General features: G+C 42.6%; 1 long non-coding RNA gene and 1 pseudogene across 1 annotated transcript; one reads left to right on the forward strand and one right to left on the reverse strand.

The window, feature by feature from the left end:
- Positions 1-545: 545 nt before the first annotated feature.
- LOC123104954 (bisdemethoxycurcumin synthase-like) lies at positions 546-10,618 on the forward strand (annotated as a pseudogene).
- Positions 1,111-9,339, reverse strand: LOC123104955 (uncharacterized). Its single transcript, XR_006450614.1, has 5 exons — positions 9,205-9,339; positions 7,327-7,417; positions 3,493-3,541; positions 3,012-3,410; positions 1,111-1,634 (listed from the first exon to the last, which is right to left on the reverse strand). It is a non-coding gene; the product is annotated as an uncharacterized lncRNA (long non-coding RNA).
- Positions 10,619-15,108: the final 4,490 nt, after the last annotated feature.

The raw sequence follows: 15,108 nt of genomic DNA on the forward strand, positions 1-15,108 counted from the left end.
CAGACAAATGCCATCGAGTTTTTTTGTTGAACTTTTTCTTGTTCCTAAAATAAGCACTATGACGGGGTACTCAATGATGAAGGATGAGTTGTTGCGCGATGCTTGAAAGGTCGTATATGCAGACTTTGTAGTTATGAGACAAGGGGGTTCAACCTTTTTGACAAAACATGCATGATTCATTCCCGAGCAAAAGCATTTCGCGCCCTACGACTTGCATGTGATCTATGATCGCAATGTGAAGTCACTAGCCCATTGATGGTACACCATCTCCAACTCCCTCACGAAGTTCTGTGGTGCGATTGCACAAATGGAGAGAAGGTGGCCACCGGTCTCGCAACCATTAAGACCGGAACTTTTTTTCTTCTTGTTGCTTCACATGTTGGTCAATTTGATTAATTCAATGTTGCAACTTGATAATCACTGCCTGTTGTCTTATATAAGACCTGTGATGGATCCTTCAATAAACAATAAGCAAGTCTAGAAAGCCAACGAGACAGCTAACTAGCCGTAGTACTCCGCGTTTAGCGATCGACGTACGTATGTCCATGGCAACAGTCCAGCAGATCCATCACGCGCAGCGCTCGGACGGCCCGGCGGCCGTGCTTGCAATCGGCACAGCGAACCCGGCGAGCTGCATGCTCCAGAACGACTACGCCGACTAGTACTTCCGCGTCACCAACAGCGAGCACCACGCCGACCTCAAGGACAAGCTCAAGAGAATCTGTAAGACAATGCATGCCCTGCACCTGCAGCGTAAACCTAACCTAGTAATCGGCGTACGTTTCCAATTTCCAAAGGGTCTATCTATGTCACATCTAGATGTGAGATAATAAGCTGACATCATCCTCTAATCTGTCCCCACTCCTGACAAACAATACGCCTGATTGCTCCCTGATCACCCCCAAGTCAACCAGTTTGTTTGTTGTCTGGGCAGCCCTTCCAGCCCAACAACCTCCGCCACCTGCCCTTGTTTTTGTTAGGCTTTTTTGTTTGTCTGTTTGTTCTTATTTGTTTGAGACGAAAAGGGACACATGTGTACGCAGACCTGGGCCTTATTAGTAGAAAAATAACAATTAAAGTAGACTTGTTTGTCAACAAGTGCCTTGTTCATTTGCTCTTTCAAAACACTCCTTTCGTGCTTCCACTCTTGTTTTTTTTCCAACTGTACAAATAAATGAAGTTTCTGTCAGAGAATTCAACTTATGAAAATTAAAAAAGAGAAAAATAAAATACAACAAAAAGGAGAACAAACACAAAAAGGAAAAAAAGTAGCTTCCTGTAGTTTAGAACATGCCGTCTGATGATCAACTATAGTTTGCATAGCTTATGAACAAATGCCATGAGATGTTTGCTCCTACTGGTCAGTCATACTGTCATTTCCTGAGTCATGTCGTTGATTATTGTTGTTCAACTCCAACTGGTCAGAATTTGTATCTTTGCTTGCAAGCTTCTGTTTAAAAAAAGACACAAACATTTGCCGTCTGATGATCAACTATAGTTTGCATAGCTTATGAACAAATGCCATGAGATGTTTGCTCCTACTGGTCAGTCATACTGTCATTTCCTGAGTCATGTCGTTGATTATTGTTGTTCAACTCCAACTGGTCAGAATTTGTATCTTTGCTTGCAAGCTTCTGTTTAAAAAAAGACACAAACATTTGCGTGAAAAACATGAGCACCACCAAAAAAGGTAAATCTTTTGCAGTGATAGGGGAAAATGAAAATCATAAACCAAACATAAGCACAGGAAAAACCACTGAGTCTACGTCGAAAAGCTATTGTGTACATTGAAAAAAACATGAAAGGACAACTTGCAAAAACCATCGAGTCTACGTCGAAAAGCTATTGTGTACATTATAAACATTCTTATAGACATTTTTGATACTTTGCTTTGTTCAGTCAACTTGAGGCTATATGCATATTCAGGCATTTTTCATACGCATTTTGCACATTTAGACAATTCTCTGGGGCAGGGAGAAAACATTAACCATTAAATATAGAAAAACCTTGCTTTTGTCTCACTGAAATTAGTTATCAAAAAGTTTGAGAATGTGTCGCTCTACTAAAAGCTACACTACTACTGGGAAACAAAAACCTTGAGGACACATCGCCCTCTCATGCACGACACAAATACACATGTTAATCACTGAACATAGAGACCGAAAAATGAAAAAAAAAAGCCTAAATCCAACAATCTCAATCACTGAACTTACATAATCAAAAATGTATGATCTCTCTGAAAAATAAACATCCTGGAAATCCCCCACATTCTGAATCCAACTAAAAGATGTGTGCTAACATTCTGAATCCCACAATCTAAACTTGCAGATCGAAAATGAAAAATTAAACATCCTGAATCCCACATTCTGAAAACAAACAGATTCAGAATGTGTGGTATGCTCTGGAAAACACTCTGAACTCAGAGTGTTGGATTTTGCATTTCTGTAAACACTCTGAATTCTGTTTTTATACCCTGGAGATGTGAACAATAACTTAATTTACAGTTTCAAGTCTGAAAACTTACAGATCAAATCAAAACAGCTTGCATAACCTCATTGTCATCAACTAGCACCCCTCCCACCCCCTCCCCCCAGCACAATAATGGGCAGATGAAAAACAACTACCAGAAGCTAAGCTGAATTCATCAGTGTAGAAGCTAGCTTCAACACAGAGTATAATTTGTTCGTTGCTGACTCCAGACAAAACATCAAAAACAAAAATCGATGTATATGGCTCCTGCCATTCATTGTTGGCTGAGGCAACAACCTCCTGTAGCCGAAGCTCCATGGCTCCCCCTCGACTATCCCCTACCCCACCCCTATACAACCAACTTGCAAAACAACTGGGTGGTTTCCTACAGATGACGTGAACAGAGATCTATCCAACAACAAAACAATTTTTGCTCCTGACTCCTCGTAAACACAGCTGAGGAAATGGCAACAGGCAAAATTAAGCTACGTAGGCGAACGAGGGGGGGGGGGGGAGAGGAGCCTCGTAAGGTAGCTTATTACCTTGACCGGAGCGTCCGGCGCAGAGCTCGGGAGCGGCGCCCATAGCAGGAGGCTCGTCGGTCGCAGACTGCTCGGTGAAGATGCGGATGCCGCGGTGCTCGTCGGGCGCGCAGGGCTGGACGACCACCGTGGGAACGGCGGACGTGAAGTCTTCGGGGATGCTCCCGATGCCACGGATCTCGGCGGCGGCGACGTCACATGCCATCGTCTTGGAGCTTCTCACCCTCTTCTTTGCTCCCTTCTGTCTCTCTCCCCCACCGATTCAAACGGTGCAGGCGAAAAACATAGCAGAGCCACACAAATAACGATAGGTGGATATTTGGAGGGAAAAAAAGATCCTGTACTCTTCTTTTGGAAAACATGCAGAAACACCCCTGTAAATGAAAAAAAAACATGCAGCTGCACCATAAAAAGTGGTAGGTTGTTAAGTTAAAAATCATATTTGACATTTCAATAAAAAGAAACCTTTAGAGTTACCTACATTCTAACAGTACAGAAAAAGGCTACCTATTTGTGAGTCAACAGATAACCTGCAAAAAAACTTGTAGCTCAATTGTATGCAAAAAAAACTTGTAGCTCAATTGTATGCAAAAAAACCTTGTCGAGATTGCAAAAATACAGGTTGCCTATAGTTATGAAGAAAGTTCTACTACCCCAATTGCAACAATCAAAGACCCGACTTGCATGTATATTGGTAAAACAATCTTTAGTAGATACAACTACACGCAAAACACCGCTTGCAAAAGTGGCGTCAAACAAAAGACCCCAGTGCAAGTCAAGAGTTGACTTGCAAGTGGCACCAAAACAAGGAACCCGATTGCAAAGTCGAAGGTTCGGCTTGCAAGTGGCATGAAATAAAAACTACGGGCGCACAATTGCGAGTTGAGGGTTCACTAACAAGTGGAATAAAAGAAAGAACACGGATGCAAGTCGAGGGCCGGCTTGCAAGTGTCATCAAATAAAATAGACCCAATTGCAAAGTCGAGGGTTCACTTGCAAGTGGAATGAAAAAGGAAACCTATCGGGCGACAATTGCAAGACGATGGTGGACTTGCAACTAGGACAACTACAAAACTGCATCCCCGAGTTGCGAGCACATGGTTGACTTGCAACTAGGGCGATTACAAACTACATTCCTCGAGTTGTGACTCGGGGGTGGACTTGCAACTGGGGTCAATACAAACTACATCCCCTCGAGTTGCGAGTCGAGGGTGGACTTGCAACTGGGTCGACAGAAACCCCTAGTTGCAGGTCGATGGTCTAATTGCAACTATTATGAAACAAGAACAAAAAACAACATCCCCCCCTCCGAGTTGTTAGTCGAGGGTGGACTCGCAACTAGGGCAAGTACAAAACTACATCCCCGAGTTGCGAGTACATGGTTTACTTGCAACTGCAATTACAAACTATATCCCTTGAGTTGCAAAGTCAGGGGTGGACTTGCAACAAGGGTTGAAAACAAAACAACACCCCCCCAAGTAGCGAGTCGGGGGTGGACTTGCAATTGGGCCGACAAAAACCCCTAGTTGCAGGTCGAGGGCCTAACTGTAACTACCATGAAACAACAATAGAAAACAACACCCCTCGAGTTGCGAGTGGAGGCTGGACTTGCAACTAGGTGCAACTAGAAAACTACATCGCCGGGTTGCTAGAACATGGTTGACTTGCAACTTGGGCGATTACAAACTACATCCATCGAGTTGCGAGTCAGGGTGGACTTGCAACTAGGGAAACTACAAAACTACATCCCCAAGTTGCGAGCACATGGTTGACTTTCAACTGGGGCGATTACAAACTACATCCCTCGAGTTGTGAGTTGGAGGTGGACTTGCAACTGGGGTGAATACAAAACCACATTCCCTCGAGTTGCGAGTAGAGGGTGAACTTCCAACTAGGGCAACTACAAAACTACATCCCCTAGTTGCGAGTACATGGTTGACTTGCAACTGGGGTGAGTACAAACTACATCCCTCGAGTTGCAACTCGGGGGTGGACTTGCAACTGGGGTGAAAACAAACACCCCCCTCCGAGTTGCTAGTCGAGGGTGGACTTGCAACTGGGCCGACAGAAACCCCTAGTTGCAGGTTGAGGGCCTAATTGCAACTACCATGAAACATGAAAAAAAAGACAACACCCTCGAGTTGCGAGTCGAGGGTGGACTTGCAACAACAAAACTACACCCTCGAGTTGCGAGTCGAGGGTGGACCTGCAACAACAAAACTACACCCTCGAGTTGCGAGTCAAGGGTGGACTTGCAACTAGGGAACTACAAAATTACACCCCCGAGATGCGAGTCGAGGGTGGACTTGCAACTAGGGCAACTACAATACTATATCCCCGAATTGCGAGTATATTATTGACTTGCAACTAGGGCGATTACAAAGTACATCCCTCGAGTTGCAAGTTGGGGTGGACTTGCAACTGGAGTGAAAACCAAAAAAACACCCCCCCCCCCCGAGTTGCGAGTCGGGGGTGGACTTGCAACTGAGGCGATTAAAAACTACATCCCTCGAGTTGCGAGTCGGTGGTGGACTTGCAACTAGGTGATTACAAACTACATCCCTCGAGTTGCGAGTCGGCAGCGGACTTGCAACTAGGCTAATTAGAAAACTACATCCCCGAGTTGCGAGTACATGGTTGACTTGCAACTGGGTTGAATACAAACAACACCCCTCCTCCAAGTTGCGAGTCGAAGGTGGACTTGCAACTGGGCCGACAAAAAACCCTAGTTGCAGGTCAAGGGTTTGCAGGTCAAGGGTCTAATTGCAACTACCATGAAACAAGAACAAAAGACAACATCCCTCGAGTTGCGAGTTGAGGGTGGGCTTGCAATTTGGGCAACTAAAAAACTACATCCCCGAGTTGCGAGTACATCATTGACTTGCAATTGGGGCAATTACAAAACTACATCCCTCGAGTTGCAAGTTGGCGTGGCCTTGCAACTTGGGTGAAAACCAAAACAACACCCTCCGAGTTGCGAATCGAGGGTGGACTTGCAACTGGGCCGATAGAAACCCCTAGTTGCAGGTCGAGGGTCTAATTGCAACTACCATGAAACAAAAACAAAAGACAACACCCCCTTGAGTTGCAAGCCGAGGGTGGACTTGTAACTAGGGCAACTATTAAAACGACACCCCCGAGTTGCGAGTCCAGGGTGGACTTGCAACTAGACCGACAGAAACACCTAGTTGCAGGTCGAGGGTCTAATTGCAACTACCATGAAACAAGAAGAATAAACAAAACACCCCTAGTTGTGAGTCAAGGGTTGACTTGTAACTGGGTGAACCTACAGTTACAAGAAAGCCCCCAGTTGCGAGCCGAGTGTTGACTTGCAACTAGGGCCTTGAGTTGCGTGCCGAGTGTTGACTTGCGACTAGGACCTTGAGTTGCGAGTTCCAGATCAACTTGCGACTAGGGGCAAACTACAACTACAAAAAGCTAGGTCCAAGTTGCTAGTCAAGGGTTGACTTGCAACTAGAGCCTTCCCCCCTCCCTCCTGAGTAGCGAGTTATGGTCGACTTGCAACTAGGGCAACCTACAACTACAAAAAGAAAAGGAAGCCCCCACTTGCGAGTCTAGGGGTTGACTTGCAACTAGGGACCTCGAGTTGCGAGTCCGGGGTCAACTTGCGACTAGGGGCAACCTACGACTACAAAAGAAAAAGAAGCCCTCAGTTGCGAGTCTATGCTTGACTTGCAACTAGGAATTTTGAGTTGCGAGTTAGGGGTCGACATGCAACTGGGGCAAACCTACAAAGTACAACTGGGGCAACCTAGAACTACAAAGATAAAGAAGCCCCTAGTTGCCAGTCGAGGATTGACATGAAACTAGACGGCACCCCCTCCCTCTCCCCCCAAGTTGCGAGTTAGGGCTCGACTTGCAACTGGGGCAAAAAAACAAAAATTACAAAACAGCCCCCTAGTTGTGATTCGAGTCTTGACTTGCAACAGGGCGACTATACAACTACAAGAAAAACCTTGTTACCAGTGTTGACTTACAACTGAGGGACAAAAAAATATATACACAAAAACCTTAATACATTTTTCTAATCACTTAGTCCCAAAAAATCGAGAAAGTATTTTTAAGAACTTATTTAAGCACAAAATAGAACACTGGTTTGCCGTTTTTCAAGATTTTTGTACCCCTATGTAATTGAAGGAACATGCTTAATACGTTACAGAAAAAAGACAAACAAAAAATGGACAGAGTAGACAAATCACCTTCATTCAAGAAATAAGAAAAGAAATCAAACAAACAAAGAAGGATTATAACACTAAGGGGTGAATAGGAGAAAAATATATGGCAAAAACTTTACCACAAAGGTTTCATCGGCATCATGAAGATGCAAGCTGAAGCTTCGGCCATTTGCACTCTGACAGTGTGAAGAGCAATCTGGGCAAAGCATCCTGGTTCAAGCAAGAAAAAAAATAAGAAAAGAATAAGTGGCATCCTGATAGAGCTTTGACAAATAAACATAGAAATCTTCCACTCCTGGGGTATGCTAACATCCCCTAGCATAAAAAAAGCTAAATTTTATAGTGGATTCAAGCACCAACTATGAGAATTACAACATGCTTTTGTACAGATTACTACACTGAAATTCCATGAACAAGAACTATACTATCAGCAAAAAAAACCTGCTAGAACTATATCAACAACTACACTGAACCTATTCCAAAAAGGTAAGAAAAAAATGAACAAATTAAAAAAAACTACATGAAAGTAAAAGGAGAACCATTTCTAATTGAAGCATGGACGGCAAAAACCATCAAGATCATACATCAAAACAAACATAAAAGATTGCTGGTTGAACACTTAAAGACTATGGCAACACTGTCAGCTAAGCGAATTGCTTAATTTCAAAACTGAAGCTAATCTGACAGATAATCAAGTTAGACTCCTACTATGGAAGAAAGATTGCAGCAAAGCAAGAAGCTCACGCACAACAAAAAGAAAGTCTCATGGCATGAACTACAAAAAACATGTTTTTGGTACAAAAATATTACACACTGAAACTTCCCATGAATAGCTATACTATCAACAAAAAGCCTGCTAGAACTACATCATACAACTACACTTAAAAGTCCATGGACTACAACAACACGCTACACTGAACCTTACATCAACACATACATATACTCATCTATTTCCCCCCTTGTTCCAGTCTTCAGAGCAGAACCATGGTGCTAGTCTGCTAGATAATTGATTTTCAGGCACAACCTTTCCTCATCACAAAGACGTGCCAAAAACAAGTAACTAATCTTCAAAGATACAACTAGAAACTAGATAGTCCGGACACGTTTATATTCTAGCACAGAAGTTCGGCACTTGCTTGTTTTGGCCATATCAGATCCAGAGACACTTGAAATAGCAAGCAGTTTTGTATTCTATGCACACAAAGCTGGGCAAGACACACCACTCCCGTGCATCATAATGCACCACTAATAGGGTTGATTTCAATCTAACAAACTGATATTTTTTGTGGATTAATTAGATAACAGATTAGGGAAACCACCAAAATGTGCCCACTGCCGGTGTCAGCCTGCCTCTGCGTGCGTCCACAAACACATTAAAAAACAACTTACCACTATCTCACAACAATTTCTACTCCTATTGCTGCAACAAAACAAAGTTGATTTAGTGCAGACTGTTAGCAAAGTTGATTTTACCCTGACACAAGTAATCGGAATGCTCACTAAGACAAATAAGAAAAGGCACATGTACAAATTATGATACTGGACAAGCATTAACAAAAGTTATACTGACATGAAAAAATAGAACAGCATGGATCTAGACTGAAAAACAAATCAACCTTGATTCATACAAGAAATGAATTCTACCAGGAGATAAAAAAAACTGCATATCGTTTAAACCCCTAACACTAAAACACACAAACAAAAAAATGGCATATACTGAATCTCTGCACACTACCCAGCGACCACACTGAATAATTTACCTACTTGAACTCCCCCCTCCCCACATTTGGATGTATTTGAGGGAACGAACCTTAGATAGATGAATACATAAACAAATATAGGGATGGTGCTAATCTGTGAGGAACCCTGCCCACATTAGAGTCGATTGAGGCACAAACCCTAGATTGATGATACACAAACAAAAAGAAGAGGGATGGTGCTAATCTGTGAGCAAGGACAATAACCGGACAGAAACAATAACTGGGCAAAAAACTCACTCCAATGGCGTTTCTCTCCCTTCTCACTCTCCAGAAATCGCCGCCGCTGGGAGGAGCGCCTGTCGAAGAGGAATGGGGAACGGGCGACATGAATGCCAGGGGAAAATGGATGGTCGCCCCTCTCTCCAAAACTGCAGTCAGAGGGAGAAAATGGGCCGCCCAACCCAACTATCGCGACAACGACCCGGTCCGCTACTAGTATCGACCTGAAAACAGGCCGCGCGACAGACAACAGCCACGAGCGAACGCACCAGCGGGACAAAAAAACAAGTTTGCGCGAATCTTAAAGACATACAAGATTCAATGGCTCTGAACTTAGATGTGAGATAGCTATTTCACGTCTAGATGTGAAATAGCAAATCCGATTTCCAAATGCATGCATATTTGCGATGAGCTACTATGTAAAATGTTCTCCTGTCCAGGTAAGAATTCGGGCATCGAGAGGCGCTACGTGCACCTCGACGAGGAGCTCCTCGGCGCGCACCCGGACTTCAGCGACCGCGCGCTGCCGACCCTCGACGCGCGGATTGACATGGCCTCGGCCGCGGTGCCCGAGCTCGCCGCGTCCGCCGCGGCCAGGGCCATCGCCGAGCGGGGGCGCCCGGCCGCCGACGTCACGCACCTCGTCTTCAGCACCTACTCCGGCAGGAAGGCCCCCAGCGCCGACCTCCGCCTGGCGTCGCTGCTCGGCCTCCGCCCCACCGTGTCCCGCACCATCCTCAGCCTCAACGGCTGCTCCGGTGGCGGCAGGGCGCTGCAGCTCGCCAAGGAGCTCGCCGAGAACAACCGCGGCGCGCGCGTCCTCGTGGCCTGCTCCGAGCTCACCCTCATCGGGTTCTACGGGCCCCAGGAGGGTCGCCTCGACACCATCCTGGGCAACGGCGTATTCGGCGACGGCGCGGGCGCCGTCATCGTCGGCGCCGACCCCGTCGACTGCATTGAGCGCCCGCTGTTCGAGATGGCCTTCGCCACGCAGACGACGATACCGGAGACCGAGAATGAGATCACCACGCGGCTCATGAAAGGCGGCCTCGACTTCCACGTCTCCATCCGGGTGCCGAAGCTGCTGAAGAGCAACATCGAGCGCTGTCTGATCGACACGTTCGAATCTATTGGGATCAGTGCTGAGTGGAATGATCTCTTCTGGGCGATCCACCCTGGTGGCCGTGCGATTTTGGACCACGTTGAGCAACTGCTCGGGCTGGGCGTCGAGAAGCTGGCCGCGAGCCGACGGGTGCTGAGAGAGTACGGGAACATGAGTGGCGCCACGGTGCTCTTCGTGCTCGATGAGCTGCGCCGGCGTAGGGCAACGGGAGAAGAGGTGGCCGAGTGGGGTGTGATGATGGCGTTCGGTCCGGGGATCACGATCGAGACCATGGTGCTGCACGCGGCAGGCAGCCTCAAGGAAAACTAGCTATTCTTAAAGAGCAACTGAATCATATGTTTCTGGAGGTTGTGTAGTACTCCCTTCGTCCGGAAATACTTGTCCCAAAAATAGATGTATCTAGACGTATTTTAGTTCTAGATATATCCGTTTCTATTCATTTTCGTGACAAGTAATTAGGGGCGGAGGGAGTACTTGATGATCTTGGACTGGGCTAGGTTGCTGCAGCAACCACTAAACATGAAGAGTAGACTTAATTATAAGAAACAGCCAACTTCACCTAAAAAAAAAATAGAATAAGAAAGAGCCAACTTAACATGGCTATGTGCATCGACGTTGGAGTTCCTCCCTTCATTTATCTTTATTCTATAGCGATGGCTTTGCCTTATCTATTAATCAAGAAGAGCATAGAGTTTTACAAATGTCTCTTAAAACATAACATGACGATTACTCGCGCAATATAACTTGGCCTAGATTTTAGAACCCGCGGTGACTCATAGTTTCACCTCGTCAAAGATGATGTTCAGCAAGATCGGTGGCAGGGCACACTTTTGCCGAAAGACGTGTAAGTTTCTCTCGTCCATATTTTCCAAGAGACAAGTGTGGTGAGGAAGGTCATGGCTCGACTGTTCGGGTTTTGCATGGCTGTTCTCTTGTCCCACCAATCCTTAAAGGAGCCGTCCAAATGCCAAGTGGATGTATTCATGTGTACAAGGCCTAGCTTCTCGATGATCAATCTCCAAAGTCCAAGGGTGTAGCACACTTGAAGGATAGATGAGCTCCAATTTCTTGCTCCCTTTTACAAAGAGGATAAAGTCCACAATTTGTTCACCCACGTCTTTCAAACTGATAGGCGTTCCAAGTCTAATCTTGCAATGCCAACCAACCAAAAAAATTGATTTTTGGAAGGGCCCAAACTATGAGATCCATGGAGGAGTGGGTCATGCCAAGGAATTGAGGCGGTGGACGCCGAATAGAACCATATGTCATTTTTTTCAAAATACGACACGTTCCGCATCAAATTGGCGGAATTTTGCACAGGGCGCCCCCTGACAAGGCCGGTCCATGTAGCGAGTACGGTTTCTCTAACAAGCTGGTACAATAGCGGCTAGGGCCCTATAATGTTCCTTTTCATTCGACTTTTTTTAAACGTGGGAACAAATATTTTGAAAAAGTGATTATTAGTTGAGGATATTTATTAAAAAGCATTTTTTAAAAATGTGAATATTTTCAAAAAAACTAAAAATTTACTAAAACGCACACATTTTTTGGAAAATTAAGAAAATGAACTCTTTTGAAAACATAATGTTTTTTGCGAAATGCAAACATATTTTGGAAAAAGGACATTTAAAAAAAAACTTTTTTCCGATTTTTTTGAATTTTTTAACTTTTATAAAATGTAAATACATTTGGTATGTGAAGATTTATTAAAACATGAACATTTTTTTAAAACAAAAAAAATTCTTAAAAGGTTGAATATTTTTTGTTCCAAACATATTTTTTGAAAATTACCCAAAAAGAACTAAAATTTTGAAAAAGGAAAAAAACGTAATAAAATTCTGCAAAATAGAATAAAATAAAAAATATAATAACCAAAAACCTATCAAGAACCTTTCTGACCGTTCCCAAAACCAGGTCCAGTACGAGGGGCAGGCCCAGTTACCTGGTCCACTCGCTCTCCTATGTGCGTTTCTGCGGCAATTTAAAGCAACAACCCTTAATTATGGAATACCCTAAGAAGCAAAACCACTAGTTAAGGAGTATCCCTTAACTGGGTAATTCCCCCGCCTTCGCTGGTTTGACAAATGGCATAATTCATGTATGACACTTGTCGTAATGTGAGAGTTTCTCTTTTTACTGTAGTTTCATTTTTTATAAAATATTGTATCTCTTGAACCGTGCATCCGACCGAACATGATAAGATTTCGAGTCTCTGCGCTCACTGTGCTAGTAACTGAATTAATAGCTAGCACACAGTACATGATGTAATATCAAAATAAAACACATGTCATGAATATTACATCGTAGATTTAGAGTTTAAATATTACACTTGTGTGACACAAAGTTAGCATACAGACAAAATACAGTGGAAAAGCAAATAATTTTTTTATGGAGTTGTGTCCGTGTAGGTCAGTTCATCGAATGTACTAGCAAGTCATACGGAAATGATATAATAGACCTACTTGTACATGCTTGTATACCAAAAGGATAGGCTAGTGGTTGTTTTGCAGAAATGCTATTTTCCCCTCATCATGTCAAGATTTTCAAAACTAGGTCCCATTTTAATAGGTTTCGACGAACTTTATCACAAAAAGGATGGAAATAAAAAACAAAACCGGAAAAAATCAAGAAAAAATAAAATGGAATAAACCGGTTCATGAAAAAAGAATACCGGAAAAAAATGAGTCATAAGCACGGTTGCGGTTTTCACTTTCTTGGAAGCACCATTTGTTATTTCCCTTATTTTCGGTGGTGTGCTTCTCACGGAAGCAAATATGTGTTTCCACGAGAAGCCAACCTATTTTTTTCCAAGAAGGAATCATAATTTTTCGTTCTTTTTTTTCTTAAAAGCACAACTGTTCTTCTCGCCAAAGAAAATCTAAGTTTTCACAAGATATCAATTATGTACCTGTGTTGTGGAAACGTATTTTTTCCAAGAAGCACGGCTCACGGAAGCAATTATGTTCTTACACGAGAAACAAATATGTGCTTCTCATGGAAGCATGTTTTTTTTTGATGAACAGTTGTGCTTCTCGTCAAAGTAAATATGTGCTTCTAGACGAAGCAAGTTTATGCTTCTCCTGAAATCATAGTTTTTTCTCCGAGAAGTATTGTGTTTCACAAAAAAAACATTCAATACCTAGGAAAAACCAAGCGAAAACCAGCAAAGAAAAAATAACCCGAAAACCCCATCTTAAACCCGAAAAGGCATAAGAAAAATTAGTGAAAGCACCCAACAGGCGACAGCTAGACACATCACTTGACGGGCTCCAAGGCTACCAAAAGTGACCCGTGGAGGTCCCCCCGAAGGGGTAACCTCTATTTTGTTGCTCATGTTCCCCACATACACCATGGCGAGGGTCAACCAAACATGCACCTTTGGGACGCCCAGAGCTGGGGTTAGGTGCTGGGTTTCGTTCTTTTTCTTGTAGTTTCTTTTTCTATTTTCATTTTCTTTTATCATTTCTTTTCATGTTTTCCTTTTTTAGTTTTTAGTGAAATTTTATAAATGTTCACAAATTAAAACAATGATATAAATATTAGTAATAGCACGAATTTTGTTCACTAATCTGGAAAATGTTCATCGGTTTTTAAATACATTCAGACATTTGAAAAATGTTTTGGGAATAAAAAATGTTCTGTATTCTCTAAAAAAATTATTATTTTTTAAATGTTCCCGAATCTTAGAAGGGTTCCCCAATGAAAAATTGTTCACCAAATTAGAATGTTCCAAAATTTAAAAATCTCTGTGAATAAAAAATGTTCAAGAATTATAGAAACATTTAACAAATTTCGAAAATTAAAAGTAAACAAGAAATATAATTAAAAAACGAAATAAATTTGTAGATAAAATCAAAGTAAAAACTGGAATCTTTCGAAAGGGAAAATAACAGTGAAGCCCGAGTGGTTCTGCCCGTGTATGAGAGCGTGAGGGCAGTAGGATCCAGCTTCTCGGAATGCCACAAGGAAGAGGCGAATGTCTTTCTTATGAAAATCAGTACCAATACCTACTGTTTATATTTATATTTTTCGTGATTGCTGAACATATGTGCAAGTGTAGAAACTCCACAAAAAAGTATGTTGTATCTTATAATTCGACCGATCATATTGTTTTCTATACTGCACCTTATCTGTACTACATAACATATAAAGCTCTAGAAGAAAAGAAAGAAACTAGGAATCAAATAAAGCTAGCAATTCAAGATTCAAACTCCAAACATTTCTTTTATCTTGCATGATGGAAGACCGTGTCAAATTGTCATTGCATGACGTTTTCTTTTCTTTTTGCTGGTTGGAGATCAAGCTATTGGGTTTTCCAGTTTGGTTGTGCATACTACACAATCTACACTACTCAGGTAAGAAGAAAGGTTTGACAACAAAAGTTTACAAAGACAATGATTGCTAGCATAGGGGGGAGTGGTTTCTCAGACAAATCACCTATTGACACCTCATACACAGTAGATTTTTATTGGCTAACTTAAACTAAGCTAGGGAATCTTATTTGACAAAATATCATAATTGTTGACCCAAACATTGTAGAACCAATTACAAGATATTTTGTAGATGCTCAAATAAACACAACAAGATACGAAATGCATTTAAGTGATGCAAATTATTCTCTACATGAATGGATGTGATTTTGTCGCATTTGTTGGATTTTGATAAAATTTAATCCACCATAACGTTTGGAACTAAAATATTTGAAAAAGACCAACAACATATTTTTCACTACAAAATAGAGTTCAATGTTAGCATTGGTGTATTTCTAAAGATACATGTTTGAGTTGTATAACAGTAAA

The sequence above is a fragment of the Triticum aestivum genome, chromosome 5A, assembly GCF_018294505.1.
Source record: "Triticum aestivum cultivar Chinese Spring chromosome 5A, IWGSC CS RefSeq v2.1, whole genome shotgun sequence".
Classification (NCBI taxonomy): domain Eukaryota; kingdom Viridiplantae; phylum Streptophyta; class Magnoliopsida; order Poales; family Poaceae; genus Triticum; species Triticum aestivum.